The sequence below is a fragment of the Meriones unguiculatus genome, chromosome 8, assembly GCF_030254825.1.
Source record: "Meriones unguiculatus strain TT.TT164.6M chromosome 8, Bangor_MerUng_6.1, whole genome shotgun sequence".
Taxonomy (NCBI): domain Eukaryota; kingdom Metazoa; phylum Chordata; class Mammalia; order Rodentia; family Muridae; genus Meriones; species Meriones unguiculatus.
The window spans coordinates 48,575,325-48,589,477 of record NC_083356.1 but is presented as its reverse complement, the minus strand read 5'-3'; positions in this window follow the sequence as shown (position 1 = coordinate 48,589,477).

Sequence of the window (14,153 nt, the reverse complement as noted above, 5' to 3'; positions counted from 1 at the left end):
TCTTTCAATGCTGAAGTCTTTTCTTTAAGGTGTCCTCTTCCTGAGGGTGACACTGAATTTTAGTCATCTTGACTTTGTGGAAGTCAAGTTCTACCAAATCAAATCAGTGGCACTGTCGGGAGCCACTAAGTTTTGCCTGCTCAGTGTGGAAACTTTCTCCAGTTGATGAGCTGAGTTTGGATCAAAATTGCTTCCTCAGGGACATTGTCTTTAGCTGCATAGTGGTCAGCATCTGAAAACCATTGGATCATGTATTTCTTCTTCTCTTCGTTTGATGTAGAAGGTTAAATCTATGCCATGTCCTGCGCTTTGCTTAGAAGAACATCTAAGAGATGTTTTAATTTGTATTTTTATACTGTTTGAGAGTAATTTGTAATATGTTTAAATGGCCTTTTTTAAAATTTTACTTTCCTTCATGTTTTTTCCTGTTTCTATGTTGGGCAGCTGTACCTTTTTCATCTCTAAGTATTCTTTATATGTTATAAAGATTGGCATTCTTTTTTGTTTGTTTTTTGAGACAGAGTTTCTCTGTGTACCCTTGGCTGTCCTGGACTTGCTTTATAGATTAGGTTGGTCTTGTACTAGCAGAGATCCATCTGCCTCTGCCTCCCTGAGTGCTGGGATTACAGGTGTGGGCCAGAGCACCTGGCTGGCAGTCTTTTTTATATATAATTTATATATAATACATATAATTATATATATATACACCATATATTATATAATATATAATATGATATATATACATAAATACTCTTTCTTGTCTCTACTTCATGTCCTCACTTTGGGGGAAAACAGTAAGAATAGCCAGCATGAAGTTTCTTAGTAGTTTGTTGAATGAAGTCTTACTTTTAAAATTAAGGAATTTTTCAGAAAACAAGAACATCAGAAAATCTTATATGTTCAGACAAGATTCATTTTATTTACAAACTTTTGACCAATGATCAGCATATTTTAAGCTTCCCAAATTGAGGTATGTGAAGAATCACATTATTTAGGTCTTTATTGATGGATTATTTGGGAGCATGGAGGTGAAACAAATGAATCAGATTCTATTCATCTCAGAATAGAGTTTAATTTGAAGTCAGACTTTCAAGAGATCTCCACACTTGAAGGCAAAGGATGCTATCATTATTAACTCCAAGTTGAAAATCAGCATTCCGTAATTTTTGTATATGTCATTATACACATAGACAATGGTGCCAGTGGCCAATGTCAGCAATGGTGCCAGTGGCCTCATCAACCAGAAAAAAGCACACCCATCTCACCCTCTAGTTACTGAAAGGAGACGAAGTGTATAGTTTTTGTTGTTTGTTAACAATTATGGCTGAGATTGACTTGTAGCCAGAGCTTGGTATTTAAATTCATTAGTAAGAAGCATTATTCTTTACCGTAGATGTGTTTAAAATATTCTGTTAACTATAGTTCAATAAAATTAACTTTCTTTGTCATGAGCTTTTAACTTTGTGCATGAATAAGCACTGTTTTTACAATCAGTCTTTTCCATGGCTAGAGGGATAAAATGGATGCCTGGTTGGGGTGTTTTTAAGAAGAGAATCGGTAGCCACAAAGCAGTTCCTGGCTTTCACGCTTCTAGCTCCACCCCAGCAGGAATACAGAGGGTGTAACCTGACTCTCAGAGATTCTGACCCTTTGCATACATTTCAGGCCCAGTGAACTACAGGAATCCAGCAGTTCTGACATGATGGCTTCCTTCAGACACTTCTCTGCAAGGCCTCACTGCCTGCCGGCAGAAGTAGCTCTCCTTTCCTGATGAAACCAGGCCAAGATGACTTTTCACACAAAGAAAATGGTTTCACATCTGACAGTCTAGCTTGGGGCTACTTTCACTTAATCAGCACCATCCATCCTCTGTGTTGGAGTTCATTACACTCAGGGCACAAGGGCTGTATCATCTCTCCATCTCCCGCCTAGGCCTCTGCCCTCCCAGTCTCTTTCATTCACATTCTCTCCAGCTGGGGCAGGTGATGAAGCCAGGAAGCTGCTAGGCTTCAAGATCCTGGCCTTGCCAACTCCTGCTGAGAGAAGCTATCAATTTTCATTCTTGACAAAACAGAAGGACACAAAATCAAACCCAAAACAAAGGTTGCTTGGAGTTGAAGTCTCTGATATTGTCACTCTTTGACACCAATACTCTTTAACCCAGGACTCTTTTTCTAAGATTAAACCCAATGACAAAACTTTTCCATTTGTATTAGTGGAGAAAATTTTGCTGCACACAGTGTTATTTTCTGGTTTAACTGTAGTGAAAGAACCAACATTTCATGGTTTCTGAAGCACTTTCTTAGTAATTACTTAATTTTAAAAGTGACATCAGATTTTCTTGTTTCCGCCTGACATGTAAGAATGCCTGATGGCCAGGAAGACAGCGCAGTGGGGAAAGGTGCATAGTGGTGGCTGGCTTTCATTCTGACCTTGACACAACCTAGAGTCGTCTGGGAAGAGAGTCTCGATGAGGAGTTGCTGATACTGGATTGGCATGTGGGTATGTCTGTGGGGACTGCCTTAATGAAGTTCATTGAGGTGGGAAGACCCAGCCCACTGTGGGTGGCACATTTCCTAGGCAGGAGGTCCCAGATTGTATAAAAGTTCAGCTGAGCAGCAAGCAAACAAAACAAGAAAGAATTCTTGCATTTATTTATCTCTGCTCTTGACTGTGGATGTGTTGCAACTACCTGAAGTTCCTAGCCTGACTTTCCTCCACGCACACACACACACACACACACCACTAATAAATGAATAGATTTGTAAAAAGCTGTCTTAGCTCACATCGTTTTGTGGCACAGGTTGGGTAGTAGTCTGGTCCTCTTAACCCAACAGGTAATGCTAGTTCTACTACTGGTGCTCCCAGAAACACATTCACATTCAGTGAATGTGTTAATCCACTGAAGACATCCCAGTCTAGTACTCACTTAATTTTTGTGTGTGTTCTACATGTGTGGTTCATCCCTTTCAGATAAAAATTATACAATTTTAAGATATTTAAAAATTTCAGGCTATGGGGGGGGGAGCTCATTCAGTAAAATACTTTCAAGGGGGAGGAAGAGATAGGGAAAACCCTGGGGCTTGTTGACCAGCCAGTCTGGCTTGCTTGACCAAATTCCTAGACAATGACAGGCACTGTCACAAAGAAAATAAGGTGGACAGCCCTCAAGGAGTGACAGCTGCAGTGTGCTCATGTACACACACACACACACACACACACACACACACACACACCACAATATAGAAACATAGATATTTAGAAGGGAGTTTGGTAGTTAGTCAGCTTAGTAAAGTAGTAAGTTCCTCCCTTGAGCAATGACCTCACCAGACCTAGGTTCTAGAGGAGGCTCACAGTGCCACTATGGGTTCTCTTCTGAGCACTTAGAGGATGGTTCATAAACACTGTGCTACAATTACACAGATGGAGATCCCTTTGCTCGGTGAGTTGCCTTTTAATTTGTAGCGTTCACGGCTGGTTAAGACAATTCATGCCCCTTCTCTCCCAGCTGTCTGCATAGCAGCTTCCAGCACTTTGAATGCTAGCCATCAGGGAGGACCTTCCCAGCTCAGTTTGCCTTCTATTTAGCAACCAAGGTGTAAGGTATCTTCAACAATAGCATCTTGTCCTCTAGAACTAAGAAACTTTGTGCTTATTTTTAGCTTGATTTTCCTGGAACCTATAAAACTCTGAGTTTATGAGTCCTAATCATATCACTTGTTGCCAAACGTATGTAGTAATTGTTTTGGAAACTGAAAATGTACAGGTCTCCAGGCTTCGCTACAACATTAGTGACCGAGACTTGTTAGAAGCGCTCACTAGCCACTGGTTATTTGAAAACATTCCTAGTTTACTGAGATCACTAAGCCACTGGTTTAATGCCCGTGGATCATGTTTTAGGATGACCTCTTGGGGAGCAATCTCTGCTTCCCAGTGAGTCTTCTTCAACAAACCTTTGTGAAGAAACCAAAGTAAGACAGAAGCTGACTGTTGCTGAGAGTCAGTCAGGTGGAAACAACCCTTTCAGAGTTTGTTATGTGTGGAATCTCATGAATCCACCGTGTTGGCCCTATGAAGTAAGGAAAGAAAGCACCAGATGATCGCAGTGCAGATTCCTACCTAGCCCTTAACAAATTCATAAAATTGCCCCTTAGTTCATGCTGAAAGAGCCAGTCCTCTTAGCCAGGTGCAGTGGCACAAGCGTGTAATCCCTGAGGCAGGCAGATCTCTGTGAGTTTGAGGCCAGCCTGGTCTACAAAGTGAGTCCAGGTCAGCCAAGGCTACACAGAGAAACACTGTCTCAAAAACAAAAACAAAAACAAAAACAAAACAACAACAACAAAAAAACCAAACCAAACCAACCAACCAACCAACCAAACAAACAAACAAAGAGCCAGTGTGATGTTTTGAACGTGTGCTCCAGAATTCATGTGAGGGAAAGTCCCTGTGCAACAGTGTTGAGAAGTGAAAGCTAAAGTAGAAGCAATAGCATTCATTGTCAACTGGACTGCATTTAGAATCACCTGGGAGACACAACTCTTAGCTGATGTCTGAGAGCATTTCCAAACAAATTATTATTATTATCATTATGTTTTTTCTCTGCCTCCACGAGTGCTAAAATCATAGGCTCGAGTCACAGTGCCCAGCTTCCAAACACATTTAACTGAGGAGAGAGAACCCACCCTAAAGGAAGGTGGCTGAAGCTATCTCACGGACTGGGGCTTTCAAACTGAATAGAAAGGGTAAAAGAAGCCATCTCAATAGTAATAAAAACTGCATGGTATTGGCATAGAAGCAGAAAGGTGGATCAATGGAACTGAATAGAAGACCTAGAAATAAACCCACACACCTATGAATACTTGATTTTTGACAAAGAAGCCAAAACCATTCGATGGAAAAAAGACAGCATCTTCAACAAATGGTGTTGGTCCAATTGGATATCTACATACAGAAAAATGAAAATAGGTCCATATTTATCACCCTGCACAAAACTAAAGTCCAAGTGGATCAACAACCTCAATAAAAAACCAGATACACTAAATTGGTTAGAAGAAGAAGAAGAAGTGGGGAAGAGCCTAGAACTCACTGGCACAGGAGACAACTTCCTGAACGGAATACCAACAGCACAGGCTCTAAGATTAACAATCAATAAATGGGACCTCATGAAACTGAAAAGATTCTGTAAAGCAAAGGACACTGGTACCAGAACAAAATGACAGCCTACAGACTGGAAAAGGATCTTTACCAACCTTACATCTGAGAGAGGGCTGATATCCAGAATATATAAAGAACTCAAGAAGTTAAAAGGCAATAAATCAAGCAATCCTGTTAAAAAATGGGGTTTGGAGCTAAACAGAGAATTCTCTGTAGAAGAATACAGAATGGTAGAGAAACACTTAAAGAGATGCTCAACATCCTTAGCCATCAGAGAGATGCAAATCAAAATGTCCCTGGAATTTTACCTTACACATATCAAAAATGGCTAAGATCAAAAACTCAAGTGACAACACATGCTAGAGAGGTTGTGGATGAAGGGGAACCCTCCTCCTTTGCTGGTGGGAATGTAAACTTGCACAACCACTTTGGAAATCAATCTGGCACTTTCTCAGACAATTAGGAATAGTGCTTCCTCAAGATCCAGCTATACCACTCCTAGGCATATATCCAAAATATGCTCAAGTACACAACAAGGACATTTGCTCAACCATGTTTGTAGCAGCTTTATTCATAATAGCCAGAACCTGGAAACAACCCAAATGTCCATCAACGGAGGAATGGATACAGAAATTGTGGCACATTTACACAATGGAATACTACTCAGCAATTAAAAACAAGGAAATCATGAAATTTACAGGCAAATGGTGGGATCTAGAAAAGATCATCCTGAGTGAGGTATCCCAGGAGCAGAAAGACACACATGGTAGTATGTATTCACTTATAAGTGGATACTAGACCTCTAAGATAGGATAAACATAATGAAATCTATACACCTAAAGAAGATAAACAAGAAAGAAGACCTGGGGTAAGATGATCAATCCTCACTTAGAAAGACAAATGGGATGGACATTGGAAGTAGGATAAAACAAGGAACAGGACAGGAGCCTACTATAGAGGGCCTCTGAAAGACTCTACCTAGCAGTGTATCAAAGCAGATGCTGATACACTTTGGCAGAGTGCAGGGAATCACATAAAAGAAGGGGAGTTAGTATAACCTGGAGAGGACAGGAGCTCCACAGGACCAAATATATCAGGGCACAGGGGTCTTTTATGAGACTGTTTCTCCAACCAAGGACCATGTATGGATATAACCTGGAACCCCTGCTTGGATGTAGCCCACAGTAGCTCAGTATCCAAGTGAATACCCTAGTAAGGAGAACAGGGACTATTTCTGACATGAACTCAATGGCTGGCTCTTTGACCTCCCCCCAACCCCCGATGGAGATGGAGGAGCATCCTTGCTAGGCCACAGAGGAGGACATTGCAGCCAGTCCTGAAGATACCTGATAAGCTAGGGTCAGATGGAAGGGGAGGAGGACCTCCCCTATCAGTGGACTTGGAAAGGGGCAGGGAGGAGAAGAGGGAAGGAGGGTGGGATTGGGAGGGAATGAGGGAGGGGGCTATGGCTGGGATACAAAGTAACTAACCTGTGATTAATATAAAAAAATAAAAATTAAAAAAAAAAAAAGAAGCCATCTAAATACCAGCATTCACCTCCCTGTGCTTGCTGACTGTGGATGCAATGCAGTCTAGTGCAGGCACTCCTATCTGGCACTCCTGCCTTCCCACTGAGAGACTGTTTCCCAACCCACAAACGCAAACAAACCATTCATTAGCATTTTGCCACAACAATGGGGTAAAGTAGCCAGTGCAGGAGGTATTTAAATAATGAGAAGTGCACACATGGATGGAACCACCTGCTCTAAAAGAGCTTATATTTACGAGTCTGTTCCTTGTGTCTTCACCATGTAAGGACCCAGATTTCCTCTCATATGGAGGACACAGAAACAAGGTGCCATCTTGGAACCAGAGGTGGCACTTGCCAGTATCTTGATCTCGGATCTTGAAGCAACCAGAAATATGGGAAATAATCTTTAGTCCTTCATAAATTACCCAGCTTCTGGTATTCTAGTACAGCATCCCAAAATGGAGGAAGACAGGCACCACGGAACCATTCACATGGGAAGTACTATTCCCACTCTCTGCCTGTAGTATCTTCACATGAAAAAAAGTGCAGGGAGAGGTGGGTGACAAATGTCAGGGCTTGAAAGTGGCTTATGACACCTAAGATTTTGGTTTCTCAATTCAGACTTAATTTCATAGAACTTTCTATTTTCTTCTGAAAGTGCATTTTTAAAAACAAATCTGGAGGACTAAATACATGTCTACAATGTCAGGATTCAGTTCTCGGGGATGGGCTAAGTAGGGTGATTGTTTCATGAGTCGAGTGGGTCACAGAGAAGAAATACTTCTGCATAATACAGGAACATGCTAGACCAAGAAGACAAGGAAGGAGAAAATAGCCACCTAGAGGCAATATCTATAAATAGGAGTATTATCTTTGTGTGTATATTTTTTCATGAAGGACCCTGTCAGTAGATGAGTTGCAGAAGTCGGTGCTCCCTCCCATCATGCATGTTCTAGGAAGTAGAATTCAGCTTCATCAGGCTTTCAGTACGTGCCTTTACCCACAAAGGTATCTCACCAGCCCTGAGTTACTTGTTAATGTAAGATCTTGCTGTATATCCCGGGTTGACTTTAAACTTTCAGTTCCTGCCTGGTTTAGCCTCCCAAGTTCTGGGTGTACAGTCATGTACTAACACACCCACCTTGGAGCTACTTTTCAAAGAATTTTCACATATATGAAGTGCTATACGTGAAATACACATGAGTTGAATACTTGCTCAAAGAACTCCAGAAGCATGGTGAGAGATTCTGGTCAGAGAATATTGTCAATCAGCAAAATTGTGTTCCCCGAAGACCATTAAGAGCCTTTTCTCAGAGGATCCATACAGTCCCGATGAGACCTGATAGACTAGGGTCAGATAGTAGGGGAGGAGGACCTCTCCTATTTGTGGACTAGGGAAGGGACATGGGCAGGGGAAGGGAGGGAGGGTGAGACACAGGAGAAGATAAGGGAGGTGAGTACAGCTCGGATACAAAGTGAATAAATTATAATTAATAATAATAGTAATAGAAAAAAAAGAGCTCTTTTTCTCTCACGCATAAGCCACAGAGATGCCAGTGCCGGCCGTTCCTGGAAACAACCGTGTGGAGCACTTCTTTTTCTTCATTTTTTCAGAATTTAAAACAGTTGCAGGGTAGGAACAAAAGTGTTGTGTGAGAAAATAAAAACCTCTGGTTGTCCTGGTTAGTGACTAGAGGTCAGGTGACTGAGATACTGGGAGACAGTGACAAATTTTTTTTTCTTTTTACATTTGGAGAGAAAAACGTTGAAGGTGAGGTTAGAACACAGGACAGGAAGCTAAAAAGGAGCTCAGTTTACATGACACAGGGACCAGAATGCTGTAGCATAATTACTCTAGATTACACTTTACAAGATGATCCTTGGAGCAAACTTCATACAAGATAGCTTTGGTGTCTGAGGATAAGCCTGTATTACCTTAATGGATTTTTGATGGAATACCAAAATTTGGGAGCAACGGGGCTGTGCTTTAATCAAGAAGTAATTCTCTCTACAACCCATTTTTTCATTTTAATGTGCAGTGCAGTGGCTTGCTCATCGCACTTTTTCTCCTTTTTTCTTTTTCATGATCATCTTAAGTATATTTTTCCAAAGAGCAACCGCTGACACTCCCCAGAGCTCTTGGGCTGAGCTCTTATTCCTGAGAGGATTTCAGGTGATATTGTTCTTAGTATTCTGTCATCTTTCTTACGCTTTCATTTACTTTCTCAGCTGCCAAAATCCCCCCATTTATCTGTCTGCTTCCTCTTGTGTCAGGCCATTCTGAGAGGTAATTTTTCTTCTTGTCGGTTTTCTTATCCCAATGGCCCATTCATTTTCTGCAGCCTCTTTCCCTTCTTCCTCTATCTCCTCTCATGACAGCCTTTCGTGAGCAAAGTTTTAAAGTGTCCAAGAGTTGACAACAGAAGATGGTGATTGGACTAGAATGCAAAGATGAGTTGATTTAACAGCTATGACCGGGTTGCAAATCATTCAGTGCTCTTGGTTGTGATGGTAGAAACTCAAGTTACCTTAAGGAAAGGGGATATATTGAAAGACTTACTAGAAAATGATTGTAGGGTGCCTATTGTTGTCATGAAGCACTGTGACCAAAAGCAACTTGGGGAGAAAAGGGTTTGTTTAGCTTATACTACCATATTACAGTTTGTTACTGAAGGCAGTCAGGGCAGGAGCTTAAACAGGGCAGGAATCTGGAGGCATAAAGTGGTGCAGAGGGCAGGGAGGAATACTGCTTATTGGCTTGCTTAACTTGGTTTCTTACAAAATCCAGAACCCCCAGCCCAGGGATGGCACCACCCACAATGGCCTGGCCCTCCCACATCAATCACTAATTAAGAAAATACCCTAGGATGTGATCACTTGAATTTTTGATCTTAGCCATTCTGATGGGTGTAAGGTGGAATCTCAGGGTCGTTTTGATTTGCATTTCCTGAATGACTAAGGATGATGAACATTTTTAAGTGTTTCTCTGCCATTCGAAATTCCTCTGTTGAGAATTCTGTTTAGCTCTATACCTCATTTTTTTTTCCATTGGATTACTTGGTTTGTTGGTGTTTAACTTCATTCTGGGGAGGTTGTGGAGAAAGGGGAACCCTCTTCCATTGCTGGTGGGAATGTAAACTTTTACAACCACTTTGGAAATCAGTCTGGCACTTACTTAGAAAATTAGGAATAGTGCTACCTTAAGATCCAGCTATACCACTCCTGAGCATATATCTGGAAGATGCCTAACTACACAACAAGGTCATTTGCTCAACTATGTTCAGTGCAGCTTTATTCGTAATAACCAGAATCTGGAAACAACCTAGATATCCCTCAATGGAGAAATGGATACAGAAATTTTGGTACAATTACACAATGGAATACTACTCAGCAATTAAAAACAAGAAAATCATGAAATTTGCAGGCAAATGGATGGAACTGGAAAAGATCATCTTAAGTGAGGTAACCCAGAAGCAGAAAGACACATATGATATATACTCACTTATAAGTGGAGATTAGTCATATAATATAGGATAAGCATACTAAAATCTATAGTCTTAAAGAAGCTAAACAACAAGGAGGACTCTAGGGAAGATGCTCAATCCTCATTCAGAAGGGTAAACAGGATATACATCAGAAGTAGGAGAAGACAGGGAACATGACAGGAGCCTTCCACAGAGGGCCTCTGAAAGACTCTACCTAGCAGGGTATTGAAGCAGATGCTGAGGCTCATAGCCAAACTTTGGGCAGAGTGCAGGGAATCTTATGGAAGAAGGGGGGTGGGTAGAAAGATCTGCAGGGAACAAGAGCACAACAAGGAGACCAACATAGCCCATAAATCTGGGCCTAGGGGTGCCTGAAGAGACTGATGAGAGAAGACCTAGACCTTGTGCTCAGATGTAGTCTATGGGCAGCCCAGTCTTCATGTGAGTTTCCTAGTAAGGGGAGCAGAGGCAGTCACTGGCATGAACTTGATTGCCTGCTCTTTGATAACCACCCCCTGGCGAGGTGGCCTTACTAGGGCACAGAGAAAGAGGATACAGGCAATCCTGATGATACCTGATAGGCTAGGGTCAGATAGTAGGGGAGAAGGACCTCCCCTATCAGTGGACAGGGGAGGAGCATAGGGGAGGAAAAAGAAGGGAGGGTAGGACTGGGAGGATATGAGGGAGTGGGCTACAGCTGGGATACAAAATGAATAAATAATAATAATAATAATAATAATAATGAAAAAAAATACCCTGGGACTTCCCTATAGCTGGATCTTAGAAGAATATTTTCTCAACTGAAGTTCCCTTTTCTGAGTTGAATCTAATTTGTGTCAAGTTGACATGAAAACTAGCTAGCATATGGGGTAAACAGAATGGAAGAAACTGATGGAGGATGGTTATAAACTAACACCAGCATTCCATGCTCCTAGGTCTTCTTGGTATGTTAATAACTTCTCTTGTTGCTACAACAAAACAACCAGTGAAAGCAGTTTAAGAAAAGAAGGGTTTATTTTGGTTTACAATTTGAAAGAGTACAGTCCATCATAATGTGGAAGTCATGGCAGCAGGAAAGTAAGGTGGTCATACTGTCTCCACAGTCAGGAAGTACAAAGTGATGAATTCTGGTATTGTGCTTAATTTTTCTTGTTTATTTAGTCTAGGACACCAGCACATGAAATATTACCTACTGTATTTAGGAATCGACTTCCCATCTCAACTAACCTAATCTAGAAAACTTTCTTACATACCTGCCCAGGGACTTTTCTTTTAGGTTATTTTAGACATTGTCAAGTTGACAATCATTAGTAATCATATACAATGAAATGACTATAGTTAATGTCATCCTGTCCTAACTTTGGCTTGTGTCTGCCTGGTCACTTCTCAGTCTTCCATTGAACAATCATCCCTAGCAGCTACATTTACCTTGGCTACTATACTTCTGGGACCATCCATGACCTTGACTATGGTCCCAAACAGATTTTGTAATGTCTGGAAAATACCACAAAGCCTTATTTACAAATAAAGCAGATATTACTAGGCCACTCAAAAATCTCCCACTACGGTAGCTCCCCCAACACTGATGTAATTATGTATTTATCTTTAAAAAAATGTTGTACCCTGAGCTTGGGCACCAAGAGACTTAAGCCTGCTCTTGGTCTGTCCATTAATACAAGGATTCAAAGTTTTAGTTGGCTTAATCAGCATGGTTGTCAATAACGATCTCATGCATATCATTTTTATATACCTTCTGTTTTTTTCCACCCAGCCCCTGTTTGTTTCATTCTGTAAGCAGGGTGTCTCTATATACTGGGAAATGTGGCTCTAGCTTTTCTATTCCAGAATTTAGCATCTCTCCCCTTGCTGTAGCGAAGTCAGCTGATTGGTTTCACTGGTCATATGACCCTGGCTCTGAGTTCTGAGTCACATAGTGGGGTGGAGAGGGGACAGATGTGGCAGTTTGCCTTACAACTGTACTGTAACCACAGTCCTGGAGAACAGCGGATCTCCACAGGAAAGAATGATGGGGAACTACAGGATATAAACTGTCTTTAAGAATTGTTTTCTTGCAAAACCGTGCGGGAAAATGTCTCTTCCCTTGGTGGTTTCGTGAATATCCTGAATTATGATGTAAAGACTACTTTGAGGAGAATTATAGTGTAGAAACTTGCCAAATAGTTTTTGCTTAAAACAGCCGTAGCCTTTTTAAAATGTCTTCATTAATCCCCCACTGTGAATTTTCACTGTAAAAGTGTTTTCCTGTCATATTGTCTACGGGCTTGAAGATTACATTTTCTTTGGCCAGTGAAACAAAAATAAACATAACGCCAGGCAGACTTCTGAAGTGTGTTTGTGCACTGCTTTTCCCATGCACCCCTGCTCTTCAGTCCTTTCAAGCAGTGGTGAGACTGCTCAACTGTAAGTGACATTTCGTGAGTTAGTGTCTGTCATCACTGAAAACAATCATTCATAAATCAGGTACGAGTATGACACCCTCAACCAACAGGTGACCACAAACATACAAGTGAGGGCTCAGCTGCCATCTTAGAGCGAGGCTGGATGGGTGTGAATTGAGGGTCTGGAGATTCTTTTAGAGTAGGGATTAAAAAACCCCAAGTAGCAGTCAAAGGAGTGACTAATATAGGTGGGATCACACAAGACTGATTTTCACAGTGTTGTGTGGGGAGCAGCCACTGGTCATGGAAGTTGTGTATCTTTCCAGGAAACCATGGGAGATGGGAGGAAAATCAAGTTATGCGATGTTCAACTAGTCAAAATGTGGACAAACATTTGAAAGAACTGTGGCTAAAGATAATGAAAGTATCTGCCTGTCTGATTTGTTTTACTTACAGAATGCCCTCATCCACATTGTTACAAATGACAGGACAGTACTCTACTGTGTAAATGGACCACAATTTCTTCCCTGTTCACCTGTTCTCGGATACTTAGGCTGATTAGGAGAAAGGCCAGTGACTACATATTGCAGAAAACTGATCACAGAGGAAGCTGCTCTTCACTCTCCACTCTAGCCTAACCTGTCTGTTAGCACTTGCCATGACACCTTCAGCAGCCTAGTGAGGCGTTTGAGGCCCCAGTGTTCTTCCTTTGGTTCCGGTTATCAGTGTGAGACCTTGCTGCAGCCACAGAGGCTCTAGAGTGGCAGCTTGGGTTCCTGGCAGTAAGCTCACACCTAAACAGCACTGGAAACAGCACGTGCAAGGTGGTCTTAATCAAACAGAAACTTTTCTGGGAATATTTTTCAGCCTTGTATTTTCTGGTTTGTTGTGGTATATGCCCCGTACATCCAGAATAAAAGCTGAATGGGAAATGTTATAAAGAGGCCTTATTTGTTGGTGTAACTCACTGTACTATAGGAAGGGGAATGAAGGAAAGAGCCTGCGGCCAACGCTCTCCTATGTCTGAGTTCATTCTGTGCTCGCGATGATGTTTGCTTTGGGTCGTTATATTTAGGCTTTTACCTACACCCTCACATCCATGCCTTTCCCTGGAAAACCCCTCCCTCTTATGTTCTATTTTCTGCCTGTAAAGATGAAGTCATGCTCTTTACGGTTCAGTTGAAACTCTAGTCCTGCTTCTAGCATTCTTAAAAAGTATGATCATATGCCTCCATCACCTAGCACAGCATCTGCTACTAAGCAGATGTCTAGTTAAAATATTCCCCCTTTCTCCAATAGGAAATATTTTGGAGAACAACTGTGCCAGAATATAAGAGCAGTTGTGGAAGTTGCTTCTGCTGGAATCCCTTTAAGAAAATCCTTAGTCTCCAAGTGGAGTCCCTAATAAGGAAAGCAGAAGCTTTCTCTGGCATGAACTCAGTGGCTGGCTCTCTGATCACCTCCCCCTGCAGGGTGCACCCAGGCCAGGCCATAGAGGAAGACAATGCAACTAGTTCTCTTGAGACCTGATAGGGTAGGGTCAAATAAAAGGGGAGGAGCACCTCCCCTATCAGTGGACTAGG